We start from the raw sequence: 27,176 nt of genomic DNA, 5'->3' as shown, positions 1-27,176 counted from the left end.
TCCTCGATCAAAACTTTTCACTGCTTCTAACAACTTGCCTCCCACACCATATATTCTTAGTACCTTCCACAGAGCATCTCTATCAACTCTATCATATGCTTTCTCCAGATCCGTAAATGCTACATACAAGTCCATTTGCTTTTCTAAGTATTTCTCACATACATTCTTCAAAGCAAACACCTGATCCACACATCCTCTACCACTTCTGAAACCACACTTTTCTTCCCCAATCTGATGCTCTGTACATGCCTTCACCCTCTCAATCAATGCCCTTCCATATAATTTACCAAGAATACTCAACAAACTTATACCTCTGTAATTGGAGCACTCACCTTTGTCCCCTTTGCCTTTGTACAATGGCACTATGCAAGCATTCCGCCAATCCTCAGGCACCTCACCATGAATCATACATACATTAAATAACCTTACCAACCAGTCAGCAATACAGTCACCCCCATTTTTAATAAATTCTACTGCAATACCATCCAAACCCGCTGCCTTGCCGGCTTTCATCTTCCGCAAAGCTTTTACTACCTCTTCTCTGTTTACCAAATCATCCTCCCTAACCCTCTCACTTTGCACACCACCTCGACCAAAACACCCTATATCTGCCACACTATCATCAAACACATTCAACAGACCTTCAAAATACTCACTCCATCTCCTCACATCACCACTACTTGTTATCACCTCCCCATTAGCCCCCTTCACTGAAGTTCCCATTTGTTCCCTTGTCTTACGCACTTTATTTACCTCCTTCCAAAACATCTTTTTATTCTCCCTAAGATTTAATGATACTCTCTCACCCCAACTCTCATTTGCCCTCTTTTTCACCTCTTGCACCTTTCTCTTGACCTCCTGCCTCTTTCTTTTATACATCTCCCACTCATTTGCATTATTTCCGTGCAAAAATCGTCCAAATGCCTCTCTTCTCTTTCACTAATAATCTTACTGCTTCATCCCACCACTCACTACCCTTTCTAATCTGCCCACCTCCCACGCTTCTCATGCCACAAGCATCTTTTGCGCAAGCCATCACTGCTTCCCTAAATACATCCCATTCCTCCCCCACTCCCCATACCTCCTTTGTTCTCACCTTTTTCCATTCTGTACTCAGTTTCTCCGGGTACTTCCTCACACAAGTCTCCTTCCCAAGCTCACTTACTCTCACCACTCTCTTCACTCGAACATTCTCTCTTCTTTTCTGAAAACCTCTACAAATCTTCACCTTCGCCTCCAGAAGATAGTGATCTGACATCCCTCCAGTTGCACCTCTCAGCACATTAACATCCAAAAGTCTCTCTTTCGCATGCCTATCAATTAACAAGTAATCCAATAACGCTCTCTGGTCATCTCTCCTACTTACATACGTAAACTTTTGTATATCTCTTTTTAAAGCAGGTATTCCCAAGCACCAGTCCTGTTTCAGCACATAAATCTACAAGCTCTTCACCATTTCCATTTACAACACTGAACACCCCATGTATACCAATTATTCCCTCAACTGCCACATTACTCACCTTTGCATTCAAATCACCCATCACCCATCACCCATCAAATCACCCGGTCTCGTGCATCAAAACCACTAACACACTCATTCAGTTGCTCCCAAAACACTTGCCTCTCATGATCTTTCTTCTCATACCCAGGTGCATAGGCACCAATAATCACCCATGTCTCTCCATCAACTTTCAGTTTTACCCATATCAATCTAGAGTTTACTTTCTTACACTCTATCACATACCCCCACCACTCCTGTTTCAGGAGTATTGCTACTCCTTCCCTTGCTCTTGTCCTCTCACTAACCCCTGACTTCACTCCCAAGCCATTCGTAAACCACTCTTCCCCTTTACCCTTGAGCTTCGTTTCAATCAGAGCCAAAACATCCAGGTTCCTTTCCTCAAACATACTACCTATCTCTCCTTTTTTCCTCATCTTGGTTACATCCACACACATTTAGATATATATATATATATATATATATATATATATATATATATATATATATATATATATATATATATATATATATCTATATATATATATATATATATATATATATATATATATATATATATATATATATATATATATATATATTATGTGACCTGTAACAGGTACAGTTAAATTTGATGTGCTGATGAACCTGTCGAAAAGGCTCCCTAATAGTTTTGTTAACTTATGCACCATAACAGAACGCTTCACCTTTGATCTAAGCCTTAAGGACTAGATCACAGATCACGCCATAAACTCATGGGTTCTCGTGTCTGTCCCAGTATTTGATAACATTAGTTGTGAGGAATATAGATTCTGATGACTTAATGTTATCTTGCTTTTGTTTCACGGGTCACATGTGTAGTGAGCGTGTATATGGCCTTGGAGTGATCTTTAACACTTGAAGAATGTATTATAGATTTTTCGGCGGTGGATGTAGCTTCTCATAGACGTCGATGATGACACAGGCAGTCGATAGGCCTAAACAAACGACCAACGTTGTAAAGATATTAATGAGAACCTGGTCAATGGGAAGCATAAGCCATTCCTTTCAGTGTTCGAGGTGAAGATCCAGGAATGACAGATGTTAAGCTCTTTTGCAAAGTTTTACTTTCAAAGACATATCAAACGTTACTGATCCTTCTCTCGTACGTAGTGAAGACGGTGAGACAGAGGGATAGCCTGGTGGTGCGGTCGACGACAGGAGCTCACGGGAGGTGCGAAGCAAGAGGTGCTCGGCGGGAAACCTAGACGCACACTCAGTCCGGCTTGGACGGGGTGTAGTAGTCGACTGGCTCGCTGGAAATGGTACACGGCGCCAGTTTCTGAAGGCGATGAAGAAAAGTTGATGGTGTTCCTTCTGTTGATACAGGTAAGGCTAGACACAGCTGATGTGGAGCAATTTTTTTTTCTTAGTGTGTGTGTGTGTGTGTGTGTGTTTGTGTGTGTGTGTGTAGTGACTTTTTTGTTGTATTAGGGAGGAAATTGATTGAAGTTAAGCTTTGTTCATTGTGTATATCAATGAGACCTCTCAGAGCTATGACGTGAGGAGACAAGCGAGATCCTAAATAAGAGTATAGTTTGTGTCCTGATTGTGACGAGTTTTTGTACTGATTCCTAAGCTTGTACCGGATGGTTTTATTTCAAGTCGTTGATGTTGTTCGTCGGTATTTTTCGTGTATGAGTACATTTCATTTGCGACGAATTGTAAGAACTGTAGCCTCACCTGTGTGATTTGTGGGTGAGGTACGTGCGTATTGGGGAGTAATGTTTACGGTAGGACACGAATCTGTCCTAACTTGCTATGGCTGCTTTATATTGTGCGGTTATTTTGCATAGAGAAAAAAAAAAAATGGTGTTCTGTAGCCTCATGTTAGTGTGAGGTCTAGGATTTTACAGCTGTCATAGTGTATTATCCCTTTACCATGTATGCCTTTGTAAGATGGGATTTATTACCCACAGCGCCACAGTAAGAATTTTTTTCCATTTTCTTTCGACTACTACGTGTTTGGGTTTGGGGAGTGTGCTGTTGGAAATTGTCATTTGAATGACGTCGTCTCAGTTGATTATACATATGTTCACTGTTCATATTTCTTACTGGAAGAGGAAAGTCGGCTTTATGATAAAGCTTTGGTGATAAGACGCTGCCTTGGGGGACCCCGCTTAGTATAGGAAAATTTGGTGACGATACAGAGGTCATGGTGATTGTGACCGTGCGTTGGTTTAGGCCGTTGGATTGTAATGTCTCGCTGATTTATAGTATGTGTTCATGTAAGAGTTTGTACGGTAAACTGCTCCTACACTGTCGAAGACTGTGCTTATGTATCCTTGTATGACGGTGCACTTTGTTCCCAGGTCTCTCGTAGATGCATTATTTTGACCTGCTGCGATCGCCATTGTAGAGGTGATGCTCCTAACATCCGAGAGTTCTACTGATTCTGGTAGGTAATAAAGGCTGTAGTTTTCTTGTTGCCGTCTTCATCGTAGATTAATTACTCTCCCCAACATTCCTCCTGGTGCTTACTTGTGAGGTGAGAGTTGGTCGGTAATTCTTTGGATTAGTATCTGGCCTTCCTGGTTTTGGTAGCACTGTTACTGTGGCTTTGTCAGGAGAGTTTCCTGTCTTACGTATAGCGTTGTAGATGATGAGCATGTAGACAGGGTCTTTCGATAACGCGCTAACTTGTCTCATCTATTTAACTCTTTTCTGGAGCTGTGTATACTTATTTTTGATAAGGTGCAGCTGTCAGGGGTCCACCGTGCTGTCTGTGGTCTGGTCAACCAGACAAGAATTTAATTTTCACGTTCTTGGTATAATTCCTGTTTTCTTCAGGTGTGAATTCTTAATTCAGACGTCCGTGTGTTCATGATACCACAGGCCATATCTTGGTCCTTATCAGTTATGTTATTAAAGACTCAGGTATACAATGTTGCCTTGGGGGTTCCCCTGTACTGGCCCAACACCATCTCACAATACTTTCGTATATTTGTGCTAGTGTTACGACTTTCTTGGCAACGCATCACTGTAGTCGTAAGATTTTTTTTTTCTGCAGTACATAATATGAATGATTTTAAAGTTCTCAAATCCTTTAGAGTTTTGTTTTGATACAATAACCTTTGAGGATCAGAATAATCTTAGCCACATCGAAGAGTATTTGAAGTGTCATTGAAAGTTGCAAATGGAACCGATGCTTTCGTAACATAGGCCATAATTGTACATAAAATTTGGTATTAGGAAGATCTCCAATACCTGGTATCAACATTTTTTTTTTTGGTCGATGATTATAACTTGAAGTTGACAGTCTTAATGACCCTGGTAGTTAATAGTCCTTAAAAACAACCAGACAACCTTTTGTAACCCCAACATACATTGATAATTTTTCTCCTTTGATATCATTGCATCAGTAAGGTACAAACTGATTGAATGCGCGCGCGCACTGTCCATGAGAACCATGTTAGAGGCGATAGACAATTTTCCTAGATCGTCTGTATCTGGATGTTGCTAATGTTCTCGTAAAATATATCGTAATGTAGTCCGCTACAACCCCGAATACTGTTAACGAAGTCAAATATCGTATTATAGTATTTCAAAAATTTATGAAATAGTCATGATTACGAAACATTCATGTCTGCAGTACGAACCAATTTTTGTTACGCCCACAAGCATCAATGATTTTATTCTCTGGGTTAAGTATGGAAAGCATTATTATTGTGTGAATTAAAAACTCGTATACACTTTGAAAAATACAAGTATATCATTGGGAAGATACATATAGCATTTCGATTATTGTATTCAACAGGGTGGAGGTGAGGTGGCAGGCTGAGTGAGTGTGGAGAGTAGGCGAGCTTGAGGCGTCAGTAGCCCCTCCCACTGCCGGCCTGGCCCGGCTTCCTTGAAACTTGGCTTTTCCGTATTTCCTGCGAGGCAGGCAGGCTCTCCAGCCTCACCCACGTCAGGCAGTTCCTGGGAGAGTCATGATTTTTTTTTTCTCTCTCTCTCGCCTTTTGTGATTTACGCCGACTTATGTCTTATTGAAAAGAGAGTAAATAAACTAATTTTCAGAAGTTTAAATTGTTGCTAATGGTGCTAGAAACGAATAACTGCATCATGCATCAGTCTTTCTATTTATATTTATCTATATGTCTATCAGTCTTTATGTTTATTTATTTATCCATATGTCTGTCTATCTATCTATCAATCTATCTATCTATGCTTTTTAGACATTTGTTTGCCTTTTCCGCTTTAGCGAGTTTGCGCAAACGGGCAATCGACGACTGAGCCTTTGAGAAAAAATCGTCGCCTGGCTCTTCCTAGGTTTAGAATGTGACAATATTGAAAGAGGATATTGGCACACAGGTCCCACTCTTCTTAGTTCCTTTTACGACACGACGATAAATAGGTAGTGTTCTTATATATATATATATATATATATATATATATATATATATTTTTTTTTTTTTTTTATACTTTGTCGCTGTCTCCCGCGTTTGCGAGGTAGCGCAAGGAAACAGACGAAAGAAATGGCCCAACCCCCCCCCCCCCCCCATACACATGTACATACACACGTCCACACACGCAAATATACATACCTACACAGCTTTCCATGGTTTACCCCAGACGCTTCACATGCCTTGCTTCAATCCACTGACAGCACGTCAACCCCTGTATACCACATGACTCCAATTCACTCTATTTCTTGCCCTCCTTTCACCCTCCTGCATGTTCAGGCCCCGATCACACAAAATCTTTTTCACTCCATCTTTCCACCTCCAATTTGGTCTCCCTCTTCTCCTCGTTCCCTCCACCTCCGACACATATATCCTCTTGGTCAATCTCTCCTCACTCATTCTCTCCATGTGCCCAAACCATTTCAAAACACCCTCTTCTGCTCTCTCAACCACGCTCTTTTTATTTCCACACATCTCTCTTACCCTTACGTTACTTACTCGATCAAACCACCTCACACCACACATTGTCCTCAAACATCTCATTTCCAGCACATCCATCCTCCTGCGCACATCTCTATCCATAGCCCACGCCTCGCAACCATACAGCATTGTTGGAACCACTATTCCCTCAAACATACCCATTTTTGCTTTCCGAGATAATGTTCTCGACTTCCACACATTTTTCAAGGCTCCCAAAATTTTCGCCCCCTCCCCCACCCTATGATCCACTTCCGCTTCCATGGTTCCATCCGCTGACAGATCCACTCCCAGATATCTAAAACACTTCACTTCCTCCAGTTTTTCTCCATTCAAACTCACCTCCCAATTGACTTGACCCTCACCCCTACTGTACCTAATAACCTTGCTCTTATTCACATTTACTCTCAACTTTCTTCTTCCACACACTTTACCAAACTCAGTCACCAGCTTCTGCAGTTTCTCACATGAATCAGCCACCAGCGCTGTATCATCAGCGAACAACAATTGACTCACTTCCCAAGCTCTCTCATCCCCAACAGACTTCATACTTGCCCCTCTTTCCAGGACTCTTGCATTTACCTCCCTTACAACCCCATCCATAAACAAATTAAACAACCATGGAGACATCACACACCCCTGCCGCAAACCTACATTCACTGAGAACCAATCACTTTCCTCTCTTCCTACACGTACACATGCCTTACATCCTCGATAAAAACTTTTCACTGCTTCTAACAACTTGCCTCCCACACCATATATTCTTAATACCTTCCACAGAGCATCTCTATCAACTCTATCATATGCCTTCTCCAGATCCATAAATGCTACATACAAATCCATTTGCTTTTCTAAGTATTTCTCACATACATTCTTCAAAGCAAACACCTGATCCACACATCCTCTACCACTTCTGAAACCGCACTGCTCTTCCCCAATCTGATGCTCTGTACATGCCTTCACCCTCTCAATCAATACCCTCCCATATAATTTACCATATATATATATATATATATATATATATATATATATATATATATATATATTGAGTGATCGGAGCCTGAACATACAGGAGGGTGAAAGGCGTGCAAGGAATAGAGTGAATTGGAACGATGTGGTGTACCGGGGTTAAAGTGCTGTCAGTGGATTGAACCAGGGCATGTGAAGCGTCTGGGGTAAACCATGGAAAGATTTGTGGGACATGGATGTTGAAGGGGAGCTGTAGTTTCGGTGCATTACACATGACAGCTAGAGACTGAGAGTGAACGAATGTGGCCTTTACTTTTTCTTAGAGCTACCTCGCGCGCTCGCGGGGGAGAGGGTGCTGTTTCATGTATGGCGAGGTGGCGGTGAGAATGGATGAAGGCAGCAAGTATGAATATGTACATTTGTATATGTCTGTGTATGTATTTGTATCTATACGTTGAAATGTATAGTTATGTATATGTGCGTGTGTGGGCGTTTATGTATATACATGTGTATATATCACAAAAAGACATGTTATTCGGGAATATACTGGTAGTAACAAGGAAAATGAATCACGAAGATCCAAGGGGTTTCGTGCTAAATCACACCTTCAGAGATACAGAGGTTATGCAGACGTATGACATGACCTGTAAGGCGAATTGACCTCATCAGGTGAGGATTAGGTGGGGAGGTCAAGTAAGAAATGTGATCACCAAGGGCAAGGATAGGGCCAGCTATGACAAAGGTCGGATGACGAAAGACGAGGGTGAATATGACACGTGTCGGGTGACCAAAGGTAAGGGTGTGAGGTTGTGAGGTCATGGATTGGCTCATAAACTTATTCATGTTGACATTTATTATCATTTGATTTAAATGTGTAGATTGATGTTGATATTATCATTGAAGCAGAGTTTAATAATGCTCTGTTCTTTGATATTTATATCTACACCTCAACGACAAGATACAATTTTCTGAGCGTTCTTCCACTCATTAGGGTGGCTCAAGTCGTGCATATGTCGAACACGAACATTATAAGGATGCTGTTTTATTCTCACAATCATTTCTAGTCCATTTTTGTCCCAAGTCAACGGTATTGCATTCCTTGTATGGTATCTGGTAGACAGCCATTCAATATCATCTGTTTGAGGAGTCGCCAGGCGTCAATATAGCAGCATTGTCCGGTCGGCACACAAGAGCAGTGTCGTTCACTTTGTAAGCTCCGCAGACCTGTGACAACATCGCCCCAGTTCCACAGTCTTAGTATTCCTTAGTCTCGACTTGTTCACTAGAACGTTAGTGGAAATGGTCGACGGTAAACACGTACGCGGGGTTTTCCGAGAAGTGACCTTCTAAACACAGCGAACGTACGATAATTGTAGGTAGAGCGCGTATTACGGGCTTGCATATATTTCAGTTAAGATTGGTACTGTAGACTTGAATATTTCTCGTGGTAAAGATGTTACGGTAGTTGGAGAAAATATCATAAAATGTTTCATGAGATAATTATAAGTATGAATGTGGTCATCGGAGACTGTAACGCTTTAATATTCGTAGAAATCAAGAGTTTTGCAAGTCCAGCAGCACCTGTGACCCGCAAAGACAAAAGTGTATAAGACTGCAAGAAAAAAAAAAGTTCCGTTTCGTTGTGCAGGCTTTTGTTAATGGTAGTCCGTTCTTGGGTGTGCCAGATGTGTATGCTTGGGGTGCCATTACTGGCGCAGATCGGGTGTGTGTGTGTGTGTGTGTGTGTGTGTGTGTGTGTGTGTGTGTGTGTGTGTGTTTGGGATGACAATTGGCACAGATGGACCCATGGGTCACTATAGTGTAGTGAAGTCTTTTGTGTATGTTTGTTATGCAAGATGTGAAGTGCTTCATTCCAATAGATTTGGTTGTTCAGTTCTGATGAACAGAGTTTTCACCTTTTGTAAGTGATAAACTCAGGAAATACCTCATGCCTTAAGGGCGCCTTGTTGGAGATAGAGAGTTAATTTGATTTTCAAATAAATGTGTCAGTTATGGCCGGGGTATGGCTGTGCGTCCGCCCTTGCTGTTGTGGGTCGGTCAAGGCTGGCACGGAAGTGACGGTGGCGAGGAGCGCTAACCCTTCCATTGTCCCGTGTGAATGCTTATATTTAACTCGAGGTAAAGGGGGAGCCGGGGACGCAAGAAAACATACCATAACTTGCTTCAGGTAACTTTGAAAGCTGTGTGGAGGTAAAGAGAACGAATATATGACTGTAAGATGCCTTGTTCTCTGATATTCGGTTTGGTTCGCTGACAACGGGGTAACTTAAGGGTAACATGTTAATCATCTTGGTAACTTACACCCTTTTCGGGCTGTGGTTTACGCTGAAGATAACTGTCTTCATGTGATTATTGGAGTTTTTGAAAGGAAAAAACAAGAATGTAAGTCTGTTGTACTTAGCAAACCTAAAAGTAACTTTACCACCTAACTCGATGCAAGTCCCGGCCACTATTAACCAGTGGCACCACTAGCACATGATGTTTTTCATATTCGTAAATATATATATATATATATATATATATATATATATATATATATATATATATATATGAAAGGGTTAGGTATACATGTGTTTAATCTATTAGAAAAGAGTAAGAGGGCATGTCTTTAAATTGATTTCAATTATCGGGGGGAACCATACTTGTATATATTATCCTCGTGCCTTGATATTGGCTTTACAGTCTTGTCGCTTTTATACATCTTAAATACATAACAAATAGAACTCATGTGAGTTCCCAGCCGAAAACGTCACGCTGTGTGAAAATGACTTAAATCGTTGGGTTATCACAAAGGCCATTTCCTGTGCCCATCATAGAAAATAGGTTAGTAAGCTCCGTTTTCTGTGGTAGCTTGGTATTGTATAGTCGCCACTCTTTCCATTAAATGTGAATTAAGGGAGGATTAAGCACATGAGAAGGACGGATAACAGAAGATTGATACTCTATGTGGATATTATCAGCCGAGGACAGTGATATTCAGGATATAATCTCATTTGTAGTAGAGTCAGGATAAGTGCATCTCCCTATCCACCACTCCGTCATGCAGAAAAAAGCTGAGAAGGAACATGTTGTGTGCAAAGAGTATTCTGCCATGGAAATGTTATAGAAAACTGTATATGGAAAAAATCCTTCTCTGACTGCAGAAGGGTTTTACGGGGTGGGGAGGGGGAGTCACAATGTGAAACTGAAAAAGTGCTGAAATTCAGAACAATTTTAACGTCTCTGTTACTTCTTGAAACATGAAGGTATTGATAGTCTTCTGTTGTCAACATCTGTTTGTAACTTATTTCCATGTTGAACAGCTCAACAGCTGAAAAATCTTTGCCCAACATTATCATGACACCTTTACCTTAGAATTCATAGCGTTATTTCTTATCATTGAATCTCTATGCATTGAGAAGATATTCTCGTATATGTTATAAATTTGTTAGAATTCTGAAAACGCCTGTTAACTAACAATGGAGTCTGCCTTTTTTAGATGATGATTTATAATTTCTGAGTTATGGAAGTAGTTATATTTTTCGTCTCTAGATTCTCCTTAACTTCGATCGAGTTTTGGTTACCATTTTGTCAAGAGTATTGTATCCTTCATCTTAAGGCTAATATTTCATGGCATGAAACATAGCATCATGGTAGTTTCATTATATGAAGCTAGGCATTGTTTTTCGTAGTCTGGATCATTACAAATAAATGATTTGCGTCTGTTTCTAATTATAGGTTACAGAGTATCTTACATTCATGATTAATATTTTCCTCGCCAAAATACATTGCTTTGCATTTGCCTCGTCTCGGAGATCCCAAATAAAAACAGGGTTGATATAATCTAGTTACTACTTCTTTGCTATCAGTCAAAAAAATTTCTAGAGTCCTATCGTTTTTCAGCAAATTTTGGAGTCTTTACAGGTACAAAAATATTTTTCGACATCATGTCTGTTAATTTGATGTTTACCGCGTTAGAGAGTCTACGTAACTATGGTCACGTTTAGCCCATCTACTTAAAACGCAACACCTTCATTTGCCTCTTAAGACGATCTTTACTGACATTAGATCTTGATACTGCCAACTTTGCTGAGTGATTATTCATAGTAGGTTTCTGTTATTGCCATGATGTCAGGCATCTCTGACGAGATATGATGTTGATTTGTGTTATAGGTTAATGCTTATGTCTCCGATTAAAAACAGGTAATGTTTGTTTAGAAAAATTGAGATGTTTATGTCAGTTCCATGAGATCAAACCATAGTTCTCATGTCCATGATCTGTCTAGCGGATGACTTACTAGGTTGATATACTATTTTTATCTTATTTTTATCTGCTTGATACTTCCGTCTGAGATCCTTAAGTGTGCTTTCCCTACCCATTCAAATGCAGGCCGTCATTTGCAGAGAAACTTATCTTTAGTTTCTGCTACAAAATTCTATTCCTATAATAGGCTTGTTTTCAATATCACTTAAGAACAATTTAATCCCATTTGTAGTCCGTTATCATTTCTTGTTCTCGTAACTTGGGCTTCACACCATTCCTAACCACCTGAAAATTATCATTATCTAGTGCCCTCCTTACCTCCTTACACACACACCACACACATATATTGGCGACTTTTTCAGTAATTAACACGTTATCACTGACTTCTTTTAAAAAACTACGCTATATATATATATATATATATATATATATATATATATATATATATATATATATATATATATATATATATATATAACAAAAAGGGCAATGGGCTTCTTTACTTTCATCTCAAAGAAGAAATACCTTTGTAAAATTTCCGCTTACACAGTGGGCGAGGAAGGTTTTTGTTGACGTCACTGGCTTGAGAGCGGTAAGCAAAACACGTCCGTCACCTTCCAGGGTTAGGTGGGGAGTTAGGGCTAATGATCCGTTTATTTTCATACCAGAGATTAATAAACTTGAGAGTGAGGCTCATCTGAGTTTTTCTTTACCATGACTGTAAGGCAATATCTGGACACTGCTGTTATATTAGCGAGCGATTTCACCGTAAGGACGGTTTTGAAGCGTCTCCAGATGCCTTATATAAATTCGAAATGTTATAAGGAAACCTAGCTTGAAGACTGTCATATCTTGATAATCAAGAAATCCAGCGAACTGCATATTTGCAGACTGACAACGCCTAGGTTTTTCCGGAGGCTAACCAAGTGGGCACGTACCCACTAACGTAACGTCGTCAGCTTAAAGGCTTCGTTCTTTTGGTCGCATTTGTTACAACCAAGTCACATCTCCTCTTAGCTGTGTTATTCATCAGTGCTCCGTAGACAATTATCAGTGGCGGTCCTACTCATATTTATTGATAATGGTAATGATGACAGTAATTCATAAGCTCTTCTTGTCAAGGCAGTTAAAGAAGGAAGGTGAGGGATGTACTACGATAGCTTGACAACTTCGAACGGTGGAGTCTCATAAGGCGCTTCGAATTCGTATCTAATAGTTTGAAGCCCAGGAGCACAGATGTTAGTATCCAGCAGGATTTACTCTTGTATATGTAACACCTAGAAAGCTGTCTATTAAGAAATAGCATAGTCGTTATTTATTTTCCATCATGATTCCCATAAAATAGGTCCGCCTACATACATACTCTTGATAATATTTGATGCTTTAAACACAAACCTTGGGTGTTAAGAGATGCAGTAATGGTAATCTGATGATTATATACTAATTCAGAATCTGCACAAATTCATGGTTGTTCTCATCAATGTTGGGGACACTCATCACTCACTCTCTCGTATCTTAATCATATTCATCATTTTGGATCACAGTCACCATCCCCGTGAATCACTTGTCATCCTCGGTGAGTGAGTCACACTGCTAGCCTACGTACCTTTCCTCTGTGTTGAACGTGACTGATGGGGAGGGCGTTCATTTACGGCGGGAGTTTGGTTAACAGCACAACCCAATACATTTCCTTAATAGTTGAGATTTAGGTTAGAATGCTACATGTTATACATCCTAGTTTTCGTTGTCAAAGCAGGTCATAGTCCAGCAAACTCTTGAACACTGCGGTTGCACGTCCAGCAAGCCTTTCAACTTTTATTTGGCAGGTGTTTTATCACTATAGGTTTAAAATTGATGTAAACACGTAATGGACAGTGTACTTGAGGAAAGGCATATACATGAAAACAGGGCCTATTGCGAAAGGCCTTCTCAACCCTCCTCCTTCCCTAAAAAGGAAATCAAGATTCATTTGTATCAAGATTGTCACCTGGTGTCCCAGTGCTGACGTCACGTTATCAAGTTACGTCACTAGTCATTCCCCTTGACGCAGTGACCGGCCTTCCTGACGTACGATGCTTACTAGGAAAACATGTCCATCTTTCTCCTGTTTGTTTATCTCATGATTGTTTTTTTCTCATATTTCCATATTTTTTTCATTACGCTAGTCAACTGCAGCAGTATCATTTTAAAGTTCCCCATAATGAAAGTTTAAACACTTTATGCAACAACTTTATGCATTGGCTTTGGCAAGATATCACAGACAAGCGTATAGAGAATTATTAAACCTGAGGAATACTAGATATTTTGAGGGGGGGATATAGATTAATAACAGAAAACTGCCAATCGTAGTGTGGTTTCTGGGGAACGTCCCTCAGTGCTTTCCCACACGGCGGGCGGTCTGCTAAATTGAGAGGAGTAAGCTGGCTGACTCACCCATTACTGACTCAAGGCTCCGTTCTGACTAACTTGTGCGTCACGTCAGTAAGTCAAGGTTCTGATTAATAGGCCGAGGAACTTGTTGTCTTACCACAGTCGTGATGTTCGCCCGGGATAACTAGGTAAACTCCTGCACTGACACCCACCCATTTTCCCTATTAAATGATTGAAAAGATTAACCGTTGCTGCGTCGTTTCGTTGTAGAGGTAAGACATGCCGCTGTATTGCTGATCGTAGTCCAAGGATGAGATGGGTTTTATTGCTTATCCTGGGTCAGGCAGTAAAATGGCATTCTGTAATTCGTCTCCTAAACGATATCTTATTACTGGCAGGAGACACAGGTCTTAATTTTGTAAATGCTTTTGATTACTTGCTTTTGTGATATATAGTAGCAAAATTATCCACCACCGTTGAAATTATCTGTAATAATGAAAGTAAACATTACACGATTTAGGAAGACGCTATAACGGGGTCCGAGCTAATTAGGTTACGACCTTGTGTTTTGACCTAAATAATTGTAGTGAACGCCATCGCTCGCGTCGGTCACCAGCGGCGAGTGGTGCCAAGTTGTATATCCGTTCCTACATCATGATACGGAAGTGGTGTGCCGCGCGGATCAGATCCCAGTGCGAAGCCTTCGGGATATAACAATCGGTCGTAACGCTATGATTCTTACGTCTGGTACCGAAGCACTTTTTATTGGCTTGATCGGATTACTTAGGCACTTAACTATACCTCAGGTTTATAGCTGCTGTATGGTTTAGGGATGTGTCTTTCAACGGATTTTTGCAGAAATAGTAAACTGAAAATGTACGTGTCGGCATGACATCGCCACCTGTTGGCCCGAACTTCCTGGAATTGAATCTTTTCAAGGATGACCGATGTTCTCACTCGTTGGTAGACACAAAGTTCTATAAAAGGGAGGGTGGGGTGGAGGGAGGGCATAGATTGGGGAAACGAGGTAGGTGTATTGACTTCGAGCTGATATAAAAGGATCATTACGACAACGTGTTAACGACGTTATAATAAACATGTGATAAAAGGCTGAAATGAAATATGCTTCACAATTTGTGCGTTTACTTTCCTTTTAGAGTGTCAGCATAAGTTAGAATAAGATAAATTGCCAGTCGACTGCCACTAGGGTTAATAAGTCAGGCACTCATTGAGGGTTTAAATTTTGAAGGCGAGAGGTTTTGTGACATTTACCCGCCTTGCTGTCCAGACATAACGAGAAGCCACATACTCGAGCATTGAAAACTACATACCACATCGCCACATAGTTTGACACAACATTACTAAACCTGTCCATGTAGCAAGCAACTCGGGGCATTTTCGGAGGCCGAATATTGTCATGTTGCTTTGAAGATGATAGAGACTTTGCAAACTCCTCACTGCTTTTAGGGGCTTTCCTCGCACACCATTTATTTCGTAACACCTTCATATAATCGATCAATCTTATAGGTTTTCTCCAGATCCATAAATGCCATATTCAGATCTTTCTCTTTTTCTTAGTGTTTCTCTCATACTTTCTGTAAAGCAAACATCTGATCCAGACATCCTCTACCACTCCTGAAACCACGTTGTTTTATCCCAATCTGATGTTCTGTGCTTGCCATCACCCTCTCAATAGCCACTGTTTCATACAACTTGCCAGGAACACTCAACAATTCGAATATTCACGTTCGTCCCGCCTACCTTTATAGTAGCATTATATATGTATTCCATTATTTTCTAGGCACCTCGCCTTGAGCTGTACATACAATGAGTATCGTAACTAGCTCCTTAGTAACAGTCACCACCTTTCTTAAGAACTTTAATTGCAATCCCAGCCACTCCAGCCGCTTTTTCACACTTCATCTTAAGCATGGCATTCACAACCAATTCCGTTTTCATCATCATTTGCTATACTTTGCATACTTCTGTGTCCCAAGCACATGTCTGCCACCCTGTAAAACACAGCAGCCCTTCCCAATACTCATTCCATCTCTTCTACTTCTCTTCACTGATGCTCATATTTGAACCTTTATTCTCTTCACACTGTTCACCTCTTCCCATTACTTTTTCTCAGCTTCCCTGAAGTTTGCTGATGCTTTATTACCCTAATTATCATCCTCTTTTTGAATCCCTGCCTTTCCTTTTGGCCTCCTGCCGCTTTCTCTTGTACATATCCCCATTACTCACAGTCCTTCCTCATTGGTAACACCCACACAACTTTCTTTTCTCTTTCACCCCTTGCTACCCTTTGTTCATTCCTACATCCCATATTCCTCATACCCCACACGTCTGTCGCGCTAGCACTGATTTACTGAATACCTCCCACCCTTCACTCGTTCCTCCATTTATGTTTACTTTTGCCGTACTTAACCCGATCTCTCCTTGTGTCCTCTTACATAAGCCCTTTTTCAAAGGTCGCTCACTTTTAAAACTCTCTTCCTATCTATATAATTTCCTCATTTCTTAAAGGCTTTACACATTCCTCTTTCCACTGATATCATTTCCTCTTTTCATGAAGCTTCTGCAAACTTTCACCCATGTCTCCTCCAGGAAGTAATCAGAAATCCCACCACCTACCCCTCTTAGCACAATGACATCCAAATGTCTTTGTTAAACATGCAAGTCAATAAGTGCATTATCCGATAATTGACTGCAAGTATCTCATGGATATGTTAAACGCATACCTAATGATGTTAGCAGAACTGCAGACATTAAATGATGAGGAGGAGGAAAATGTAAAAGCAACATCCACCCTACTCGTGTTCACAATGGACATATCTAAGGCATTTTCATTTTTTGAAAAAGATATGCAGATCTTAACAGAGAATGACCCTAACCTCAAGATTTTAACAGATGATGATTCATTACAGTGCTACAGGGAACCCTGCAAGGAGAAAACTAAGGAAGTGAAGCAAACAACTCTGGATTTATTTTTCGCCTCAAAATCTCCATACCCACAGAAGAAAAAAAAGATGTGTTGCATGGTGCCCAGTACAATGGTTCTCCCCCTCTTTCTCTGCATCGTACGGAGAAAGTTGTGGTGATGGGTGAGGCAGGCAATGGTACTAACCCTCCTTCATCCCACCAATAACATCACCTCACCGCACCATTACATCACCAGCTTACACACTTACTGTCATCACTATTTGGTAAGTATAATCTAATGCAGTATTTTTTCTCTTATTATTGTTTAACACTGTCAGTATTATCTTTATATAAATTTTATTAATTTTTGTAATCATCTTTTGTATAAATTTGCAACATGCTGAGGACAATTATATTTTTGCAGGAACAAATCTCCAGTATTACAATAGAAGTCAGTGAGGAATTCGGTATCTTTAAATGAAATTTCGCTTAACATAACACCTCCTGAGAATGTAATCCTTTCCTTAAAAGAGGGAGTGGTGTATTCAGAATTATCAGTGGTGTATTCAGAATTATCTTGATACATCAAGCTATTTGAAACTTGGGTTCGTCTGATTTCACTTATAGTAATGGATACAAAGTCATGTGCAAATGTTTTGAATAAGGTGAAGTACTTTTTCCTCAACAGAATTGTTAACATACGAAATGATCTGCCAGTAAGATTGGTTGTAGGTAGTACTGTTGCCACATTTAAAAACAGAATCGATAAGTATTCTGCTTCTAGTCAACAACTTACATTATTTGTGCCTCCTTAGTCACACTGACAATTTGGTTATTCTCTTTCAATTATCTGTATGATTTCTAAATTGTACCACACTAATCTGTGAGTTAATGGTATTCTGCATCACAAACAGCCTTAAAAGGACCCAATGGTCTGTTGCTGTTTGAATTCCTTTGTGTACCATTAAACCCCATCACTTATGTATAATTATATATGCTCCTATGCAAGAATCACACACAATGGCTTCACCTCTAAAACACTTAAACTACGATGGAGTTCCCTAAGGAGCAATTCTTTCTCCAACTCTCTTCAATCTCTTCCAACATAACCTCCCATTGCCTCAGGCAAACCTCAGTGTAAAAGTCCTTTTGTTTAGAGATGACCTCACAATAACATTTCAGCAACCTGACACCACAAGTATACAGCACTGTATGACATAATTGGAACAATGGCTCACCCAGAGCAGTGTCATCATCTCCACAAATCTTCAGTCACTCTTTTGATGCCAGACTGATGTGAATGCAGATCACCTCCAGTTACCTTGAGTGGCCAGTCAGTCTCTGAACAAAACACCAATAATTTTAGGCGTCCATATATACAACACAGTTGACATGCACTCCTCACACCAATAACATTAACACAAGCAACATGGTAACTAAATACTCTCAGAACTCTAACTAGCACCAGATTTGGACAAGAAAAAAGTCCTTCAACATCCCATATAAACAATTCATCCTCTCCACTTCAAACAATGCCTCACCTGCCTGGTTTTCTACTCTCTCAAAAGCAAATATAACAAAGCTGCAAACTACACAAAATAGTGCTCTCAAATAATAATCATTGGCTGCCTAGAAGCTACAACACTCAGTTTCATCACAGGGAAATAAAGATTCTCCCAATACTGTCCCACCTCATCAAGCTTGGAATTCATTTGTGTATAACAGCATCACTCATCACTATGACACAACAAACATCGTTTTATCATATCCCATGACCCTTCATGCTCATGATGCAACTACCATAAAGAGGATATGGAGCACTTACTATTCAATTGCTGTGCTCTTTCAGCATATAGACACACACACACAACAACACTTCATGACTTGTGGCCTTAAATGGTGGACATGGCCAGCTTCTATTGCTGCAGGAGCTTCATAATGATAGAAATGACTCCTGAGGCCAAGAAGTTAAGGTAAGTTAAAGTCCCTATTATCAAACCATGTATTTCCAGTCATCAGTCCTCTTTCAGCACACAGGTCTACAAGCTGTTTACCATTTTATTCACATTGGATACCCCATGCCCCTCAATTATACTTACACCTCAAAGCTTTTGAACTCTACTCTCTCATGTCTTTCCTAATAAATATGACCTGGCATATTTTAAAAGACAGGTGTTTCTCTTTCTCCAAAATTTGTAATACTTTCTGTTTTCCTTTTTTTTTTCCTTTTTCCTTTTCATTCACCTCTTTATATTTCAATTAAGGCCTGGCCTTGATATGGACTTTTATCTGTGACTGGAGCCTCCATCATAGAAAAAAATACATAAAGCCAGAACTAGAATATACTTCTCAGATTTGGTCAATGTGCTTAAAGAAGCATAAAGAACTCACACATATGTTCTTGAAGAAGGCTACAAAGACAGTACCAGAATTAGGAGATCTAAACTACAGGGAAGGGTTAAAGCCTTTAAATTTACCCACCTTGGAAGAAAGAAGATTGAGGAGTGACCTTATCACAAGCTTAAAGTTTTTAAAAGGATTGATGAAGTAGACAATTGACTGTATTTTGAGACTTAGGGGTAGAGGAACTAGAGGACATCACATGAAATTAAGTAAGAAACTTGTAAATGAGGATGTAAAAAATACTTGTGTAAGAGAGGTGGATGATTTGAATAGACTGACTGAGGAAATAGTCAATGCAGATGATATACATAAGTTCAAGAGGATATATGATAGTAGAGAGAGCTCAAGAGATGGGGCCTCACAATTGTAAAATTCCCTCCCTGTAAAGCACAAATAGGTAAGTACATGGCTTATATGGATGTAATCTAGGCAGTCATTAGGGGAAAATAATCTCTTTAAAATTCCACTCTAGGTTTAGGTAGAATTATTGACAAATCAGTTGGGAAGACCCAGTTTCAAATATCTCATCTCAGCCAGAATGACAGATATAACTTGTGCATGACTGATCTAGGCAATTGTAAGGAAAAAGCCCACAAAACCTACCTTTAAATTCTGATTCAGGCTATAAATAGAATTACTGAAATGTTGGCCCCTAACACTCAGTTCCTAAGGTCTAAACTTGGCCAAAGTTACACATATTAAATACATTCACAACACTCAATACCCCAAGTACACCAATTATACCCTCAACTGCCACACTTCTTACCTTTGCATTAATCATCCATCACTAATACCCAATCTTGTGCACCAAAACTGCTGATGCTCTCAGTCAGCTGCTTCCAAAACACTTGCCTCTCATGATCTTTCTTATGACCAGGTGAATGAGCACCAATAATCACCTATCTATCCACTCTCAGTATTACTCACATCAATCAAGAATTTACTTCCTTACACCCTATCGCACACTTCCACAATTCCTACTTCAGGAGTAGTGCTACTCCTTCCTTATTTCTTGTCCTCTCACCAACTCCTGACTTCTCCCAAGACTTCCAAACCATTCTTCCCCTTTACACTAAAGCTTCATTTCACTCAGAGCCAGAACATCCAGGTTTCTTTCCTCAAACATATTACCAGTCTCTCCTTTCCTCTCATCTTGGTTAAGCCACATACATTCAGACACATCAATCTGAGCCTTCGAGGAAGATGAGCACTCCCTGCTTGACTTCTTCGTCTGTTTCCTCTTTTTATTATTATTTAGTTTTTATCGCACCTTTATTGCACCTTTCTCTTGACCTCCTGCCTCTTTCTTTTATACATCTCCCACTCATTTGCATTTTTTCCCTGCAAAAATTGTTCAAATGCCTCTCTCTTCTCTTTCACTAATAATCTTACCTCTTCATTCCACCACTCACTACCTTTTCTAATCAACCCACCTCCCACGCTTCTCATGACACAATCATCTTTTGCGCAAGCCATCACTGCTTCCCTAAATACATCCCATTCCTCCCCCACTCCCCTTACGTCCTTTGTTCTCACCTTTTTCCATTCTGTACTCAGTCTCTCCTGGTACTTCCTCACACAAGTCTCCTTCCCAAGCTCACTTACTCTCACCACTCTCTTCACCCCAACATTCTCTCTTCTTTTCTGAAAACCCCCACAAATCTTCACCTTCGCCTCCACAAGATAATGATCAGACATCCCTCCAGTTGCACCTCTCAGCACATTAACATCCAAAAGTCTCTCTTTCGTGCGTCTATCAATTAACACGTAATCCAATAATGCTCTCTGGCCATCTCTCCTACATACGTATACTTATGTATATCTCGCTTTTTAAACCAGGTATTCCTAATCACCAGTCCTTTTTCAGCACATAAATCTACAAGCTCTTCATTTCCATTTACAACACTGAACACTCCATGTATACCAATTATTCCCTCAACTGCCACATTACTCACCTTTGCATTCAAATCACCCATCACTATAACCCAGTCTTGTGCATCAAAACAACTAACACTCATTCAGCTGCTCCCAAAACACTTGCCTCTCATAATCTTTCTTCTCATGCCCAGGTGCATATGCACCAATAATCACCCATCTCTCTCCATCAACTTTCAGTTTTACCCATATCAATCTAGAGTTTACTTTCTTACACTCTATCACATACTCCCACAACTCCTGATTCAGGAGTAGTGCTACTCCTTCCCTTGCTCTTGTCCTCTCACTAACCCCTGGCTTTACTCCCAAGACATTCCCATTCACTCTTCCCCTTTACCCTTTAGCTTCGTTTCACTCAGAGCCAAAACATCCAGGTTCCTTTCCTCAAACATACTACCTACCTCTCCTTTTTTCTCATCTTGGTTACATCCACACACATTTAGACACCCCAATCTGAGCCTTCGAGGAGAATGAGCACTCCTCGCGTGACTCTTTCTTCTGTTTCCCCTTTTAGAAAGTTAAAATACAAGGAGGGGAGGGTTTCTGGCCCCCCGCTCTCGTCCCCTTTAGTCGCCTTCTACGACACGTGAGGAATGCGTGGGAAGTATTCTTTCTCCCCTATCCCTGGGGATAGGGGAGAAAGAAATTTGAGAAATTTTAGAAATTTGAATACAAGAAGGGGAGGGTTTCCAGCCCCCTGCTTCCGCCCCCCTTTAGTCACCTTCTATGACACATGGGGAATACGTGGGAAGTTTTCCTTCTCCCCAGGGATATACACACACACATACACACACACATATATATATATATATATATATATATATATAAGTTTGTTGAGTATTCCTGGTAAATTTTATGGGAGGGTATTGATTGAGAGGGTGAAGGCATGTACAGAGCATCAGATTGGGGAAGAGCAGTGTGGTTTCAGAAGTGGTAGAGGATGTGTGGATCAGGTGTTTGCTTTGAAGAATGTATGTGAGAAATACTTAGAAAAGCAAATGGATTTGTATGTAGCATTTATGGATCTGGAGAAGGCATATGATAGAGTTGATAGAGATGCTCTGTGGAAGGTACTAAGAATATATGGTGAGGGAGGCAAGTTGTTAGAAGCAGTGAAAAGTTTTTGTCGAGGATGTAAGGCATGTGTACGTGTAGGAAGAGAGGAAAGTGATTGGTTCTCAGTGAATGTAGGTTTGCGGCAGGGGTGTGTGATGTCTCCATGGTTGTTTAATTTGTTTATGGATGGGATTGTTAGGGAGGTGAATGCAAGAGTTTTGGAAAGAGGGGCAAGTATGAAGTCTGTTGGGGATGAGAGAGCTTGGGAAGTGAGTCAGTTGTTGTTCGCTGATGATACAGCGCTGGTGGCTGATTCATGTGAGAAACTGCAGAAGCTGGTGACTGAGTTTGGTAAAGTGTGTGAAAGAAGAAAGTTAAGAGTAAATATGAATAAGAGCAAGGTTATTAGGTACAGTAGGGTTGAGGGTCAAGTCAATTGGGAGAAGTTCAGTGGAGAAAAAATGGAGGAAGTAAAGTGTTTTAGATATCTGGGAGTGGATCTGGCAGCGGATGGAGCCATGGAAGCGGAAGTGAATCATAGGGTGGGGGAGGGGGCGAAAATCCTGGGAGGCTTGAGGAATGTGTGGCAGTCGAGAACATTATCTCGGTAAGCAAAAATGGGTATGTTTGAAGGAATAGTGGTTCCAACAATGTTGTATGGTTGCGAGGCGTGGGCTATGGATAGAGTTGTGCGCAGGAGGGTGATGTCCTGGAAATGAGATGTTTGAGGACAATATGTGGTGTGAGGTGGTTTGATCGAGTAAGTAATGTAAGGGTAAGAGAGATGTGTGGAAATAAGAAGAGTGTGGTTGAGAGAACAGAAGAGGGTGTTTTGAAATGGTTTGGGCACATGGAGAGAATGAGTGAGGAAAGATTGACCAAGAGGATATATGTGTCGGAGGTGGAGGGAACGAGGAGAAGTGGGAGACCAAATTGGAGGTGGAGAGATGGAGTGAAAAAGATTTTGAGTGATCGGGGCCTGAACATGCAGGAGGGTGAAAGGAGGGCAAGAAATAGAGTGAATTGGAGTCATGTGGTATACAGGGGTTGACGTGCTGTCAGTGGATTGAAGCAAGGCATGTGAAGCGTCTGGGGTAAACCATGGAAAGCTGTGTAGGTATGTATATTTGCGTGTGTGGACGTGTGTATGTACATGTGTATGGGGGGGGGCCATTTCTTTCGTCTGTTTCCTTGCGCTACCTCGTAAACGCGGGAGACAGCGACAAAGTATAAAAAAAAAAAAAAAAAAATATATATATATATATATATATATATATATATATATATATATATATATATATATATATTCATTTTATATTTATTCATTTGGCTTTGTTGCTGTCTTCCGCGTTTGTGAGGTAGCGCAAGGAAACAGATGAAAGAAATGCCCCAACCCACCCCCATACACATGTATATACATACACGTCCCCACACGCAAATATACATACCCATACATCTCAATGTACACATATATATACACACACAGACATATTAATATACACACATGCACACAATTCACACTGTCTGCCTTTATTCATTCCCATCGCCACCTCGCCACACATGGAATAACATCCCCCTCCCCCCTCATGTGTGCGAGGTAGCGCTAGGAAAAGACAACAAAGGCCCCGTTCATTCACACTCAGTCTCTAGCTGTCATGCAATAATGCCCGAAACCACAGCTCCCTTTCCACATCCAGGCCACACAGAACTTTCCATGGTTTACCCCAGATGCTTCACATGCCCTGATTCAATCCATTGACAGCACGTCGACCCTGGTAAACCACATATATATATATATATATATATATATATATATATATATATATATATATATATATATATATATATATATATATATATATATCTTTTCTTTCTTTTTTGCTTTGTCGCTGTCTCCCGCGTTTGCGAGGTAGCGCAAGGAAACAGACGAAAGAAATGGCCCAACCCACCCCCATACACATGTATATACATACGTCCACACACGCAAATATACATACCTACACAGCTTTCCATGGTTTACCCCAGACGCTTCACATGCCTTGATTCAATCCACTGATAGCACGTCAACCCCAGTATACCACATCGTTCCAATTCACTCTATTCCTTGCCCTCCTTTCACCCTCCTGCATGTTCAGGCCCCGATCACACAAAATCTTTTTCACTCCATCTTTCCACCTCCAATTTGGTCTCCCTCTTCTCCTCGTTCCCTCCACATTCGACACATATATCCTCTTGGTCAATCTTTCCTCACTCATTCTCTCCATGTGACCAAACCATTTCAAAACACCCTCTTCTGCTCTCTCAACCACGCTCTTTTTATTTCCACACATCTCTCTTACCTTTACGTTACTTACTCGATCAAACCACCTCACACCACACATTGTCCTCAAACATCTCATTTCCAGCACATCCATCCTCCTGCGCACAACTCTATCCATAGTCCACGCCTCGCAACCATACAACATTGTTGGAACCACTATTCCTTCAAACATACCCATTTTTGCTTTCCGAGATAATGTTCTCGACTTCCACACATTCTTCAAGGCTCCCAGAATTTTCGCCCCCTCCCCCACCCTATGATCCACTTCCGCTTCCATGGTTCCATCCGCTGCCAGATCCACTCCCAGATATCTAAAACACTTCACTTCCTCCAGTTTTTCTCCATTCAAACTCACCTCCCAATTGACTTGACCCTCAACCCTACTGTACCTAATAACCTTGCTCTTATTCACATTTACTCTTAACTTTCTTCTTTCACGCACTTTACCAAACTCAGTCACCAGCTTCTGCAGTTTCTCACATGAATCAGCCACCAGCGCTGTATCATCAGCGAACAACAACTGACTCACTTCCCAAGCTCTCTCACCCCCAACAGACTTCATACTTGCCCCTCTTTCCAAAACTCTTGCATTCACCTCCCTAACAACCCCATCCATAAACAAATTAAACAACCATGGAGACATCACACACCCCTGCCGCAAACCTACATTCACTGAGAACCAATCACTTTCCTCTCTTCCTACACGTACACATGCCTTACATCCTCGATAAAAACTTTTCACTGCTTCTAACAACTTGCCTCCCACACCATATATTCTTAATACCTTCCACAGAGCATCTCTATCAACTCTATCATATGCCTTCTCCAGATCCATAAATGCTACATACAAATCCATTTGCTTTTCTAAGTATTTCTCACATACATTCTTCAAAGCAAACACCTGATCCACACATCCTCTACCACTTCTGAAACCACTCTGCTCTTCCCCAATCTGATGCTCTGTACATGCCTTCACCCTCTCAATCAATACCCTCCCATATAATTTGCCAGGAATACTCAACAAACTTATACCTCTGTAATTTGAGCACTCACTCTTATCCCCTTTGCCTTTGTACAATGGCACTATGCACGCATTCCGCCAATCCTCAGGCACCTCACCATGAGTCATACATACATTAAATAACCTTACCAACCAGTCAACAATACAGTCACCCCCTTTTTTAATAAATTCCACTGCAATACCATCCAAACCTGCTGCCTTGCCGGCTTTCATCTTCCGCAAAGCTTTTACTACCTCTTCTCTGTTTACCAAATCATTTTCCCTAACCCTCTCACTTTGCACACCACCTCGACCAAAACACCCTATATCTGCCACTCTATCATCAAACACATTCAACAAACCTTCAAAATACTCACTCCATCTCCTTCTCACATCACCACTACTTGTTATCACCTCCCCATTTGCGCCCTTCAGTGAAGTTCCCATTTGCTCCCTTGTCTTACGCACTTTATTTACCTCCTTCTAGAACATCTTTTTATTCTCCCTAAAATTTAATGATACTCTCTCACCCCAACTCTCATTTGCCCTTTTTTTCACCTCTTGCACCTTTCTCTTGACCTCCTGTCTCTTTCTTTTATACGTCTCCCACTCAATTGCATTTTTTCCCTGCAAAAATCGTCCAAATGCCTCTCTCTTCTCTTTCACTAATACTCTTACTTCTTCATCCCACCACTCACTACCCTTTCTAATCAACCCACCTCCCACTCTTCTCATGCCACAAGCATCTTTTGCGCACTCCATCACTGATTCCCTAAATACATCCCATTCCTCCCCCACTCCCCTTACTTCCATTGTTCTCACCTTTTTCCATTCTGTACTCAGTCTCTCCTGGTACTTCCTCACACAAGTCTCCTTCCCAAGCTCACTTACTCTCACCACCCTCTTCACCCCAACATTCACTCTTCTTTTCTGAAAACCCATACAAATCTTCACCTTAGCCTCCACAAGATAATGATCAGACATCCCTCCAGTTGCACCTCTCAGCACATTAACATCCAAAAGTCTATATATATATATTTGGGAAGTGAGTCAGTTGTTGTTCGCTGATGATACTCCGCTGGTGGCTGATTCATGTGAGAAACTGCAGAAGCTGGTGACTGAGTTTTTTTAAAGTGTGTGAAAGAAGAAAATTAAGAGTAAATGTGAATAAGAGCAAGGTTATTAGGTACAGTAGGGTTAAGGGTCAAGTCAATTGGGAGGTAAGTTTGAATGGAGAAAAACTGGAGGAAGTAAAGTGTTTTAGATATCTGGGAGTGGATCTGGCAGCAGATGGAACCATGGAAGAGGAAGTGGATCATAGGGTGGGGGAGGGGGCAAAAATCCTGGGAGCCTTGAAGAATGTGTGGAAGTCGAGAACATTATCTCGGAAAGCAAAAATGGGTATGTTTGAAGGAATAGTGGTTCCAACAATGTTGTATGGTTGCGAGGCGTGGGCTATGGATAGAGGGGGCAAGTGGGGAGGTAATAACTGGTAGTGATGAAGTGAGTATTTT

At 40.8% G+C, this 27,176-nt stretch overlaps 1 long non-coding RNA gene across 1 annotated transcript; it reads left to right on the top strand.

Moving 5' to 3' along the window:
* Positions 1 to 2,667: 2,667 nt before the first annotated feature.
* LOC139751741 (uncharacterized) lies at positions 2,668 to 19,164 on the top strand. The gene is made up of 3 exons (XR_011713412.1): positions 2,668 to 2,866; positions 16,954 to 17,232; positions 17,373 to 19,164. It is a non-coding gene; the product is annotated as an uncharacterized lncRNA (long non-coding RNA).
* Positions 19,165 to 27,176: the final 8,012 nt, after the last annotated feature.

Source organism: Panulirus ornatus, chromosome 12 (genome assembly GCF_036320965.1).
Source record: "Panulirus ornatus isolate Po-2019 chromosome 12, ASM3632096v1, whole genome shotgun sequence".
NCBI classification, from domain to species: domain Eukaryota; kingdom Metazoa; phylum Arthropoda; class Malacostraca; order Decapoda; family Palinuridae; genus Panulirus; species Panulirus ornatus.
Note: the sequence above shows the minus strand (reverse complement) of the source record. Positions and strands in the feature narration are given on the sequence as shown.